This window comes from Otolemur garnettii, unplaced genomic scaffold, assembly GCF_000181295.1.
Source record: "Otolemur garnettii isolate 467f Iridium unplaced genomic scaffold, OtoGar3 scaffold00121, whole genome shotgun sequence".
Classification (NCBI taxonomy): domain Eukaryota; kingdom Metazoa; phylum Chordata; class Mammalia; order Primates; family Galagidae; genus Otolemur; species Otolemur garnettii.
Window position 1 is genome coordinate 2,514,583 of NW_003852516.1, and position 1,934 is coordinate 2,516,516.

The window sequence follows — 1,934 nt, forward strand, 5'->3', positions numbered from 1 at the left end:
AATGTGATGTAATGTCCACTCATAGACAATGAAAGCATTATGCTTTTTGGAAAATTCAATTTTCTGTAGCTGAGAAAAGGATTCATAACTATATGAATCAGCTATTTCTATAAAGCCGTATCAGTTGTCACACGAGCTCCGAGAAGATTTAAGGTGAACCAAATCAGGTAACCTTCATTGGGTAAAATTCGTCTGATTTGGAAATTGTCGTAGGAAGCAAATTGCAAGGTTTCAGCTTTTATTTCCATTTAATTTTTATTTTTGTTGGACAGATGTGACGCCTGCATATCACTCAGTTCATTATTTTCTTTATGTTTGGCAATGCCTTTGTCTTATTATACATCTCCTGTCATTTCGAGCCCTTCCCATCCCTATCACCTTCACAGGTAAATATGCCAAGGAATTTAGTTGTGCCATTAAATTGTCCTTTGCCTTTAAAACTATTATATATAACATTGGTTTGTGTGTGTACGTGTTTAATTTGTGTAGATTTTTATTATATTGTGGCATGTACATTTCAGAGTTTCTTTATCCTCCAACCTTCATTAAAATACCTACCCACATTATTATACATAAGATTAATAAGTCTGACCTGGGGTGCCATCCAATGAGGCTCCCCATTTTATTTGTTTAATCTCCGGGTAATAACATTCAACTTGCATTGTACATCATGTGGCTACAAGATATTTTACGTATCCTCTGACATCCCACTCTCCACATATGAAATACAATCTTTGGAATATTGCTAAGGCACTTATGTGATAGACACTCAATGTCACTTCTACTGTTTTACATAGTTGTGCAAATAGATAATAAAATAATTGTGCATCCCTTCAGAAATGTATTTTATAGCTTTCTTTATGGTTCTAGATTATTCCTTGATGAGAAAAGCCCATTAATTCCTGATGGTAAAACCTTATTAACACCATCACTCTAACTATAAAAATATCTCTAGTTTGGCGATGATTTTAGTTTAACGTACAAACCAATTCCGATTGACTGTTCTATTTTCTGCAAACCTCCTACAGACATCAATTTTCCTTAGACACGAGTCACTTTGTTTTTCAGGCCAGGCAAGTAATTTGTTTTCCAAGGCATGGCAAGTCCGAGCTCTTTTATCCCTTGCCCTGGTTCGCACAGACGTGTGTAATAAAGCACTTCAGAGAGCTAACTCCTTTGAAATCACTTTTTCTTTTCATTTTACATGTAACATTGCATTTTGAATTAACATTTGGGATTACTTTTGAAAAGTGCAAAGTACTAATTTTTCCCCCCACCCCGGGAATTACTGAACAAACATGTTGCTAATGCAAAAATAAAAAAACAATTAATGAATCAATTTGATCTTTTTATTTTTAATAAATATTGTTCTGTTAGAAATTATAAATTAAAAAAGCAATAAGGTTATTTCTTTTCTCAGCTAAAATTTACTGCGCTTGGCACTTTGTTACACGCTGGAGTATTGAATATGAATAAGAAAGACACCATTTCTGTTCCCATAAAAATTAGCATCTGCCAGGGCCGACTGCATTTAGGCAAATCTTCAACTAGTTTGTTGAGTTCTAGCATCAGATTTTCTATTTGTAACAATCTATACCTACTATCATTCAGGGGTGATGAGCCCTGAAGGGCTGATTTCATGACAATAGTACTGAACAGAGAGTAGGGTGCTGGCCCCATTCGCCGGAGGTGGCGGGTTCAAACCCAGTCATGGCCAAAAACTGCCAAAAAAAAAAAAAAACCTGCAAAAAACAAAAACAAAACAAGTCCTGAAGGGCTGATTTCATGACAATAGTACTGAACAGAGAGTAGGGTGCTGGCCCCATTCGCCGGAGGTGGCGGCTTCAAACCCAGTCATGGCCAAAAACTGCCAAAAAAAAAAAAAAACCTGCAAAAAACAAAAACAAAACAAGTCCTTTAAAAAAAAAAAAAAA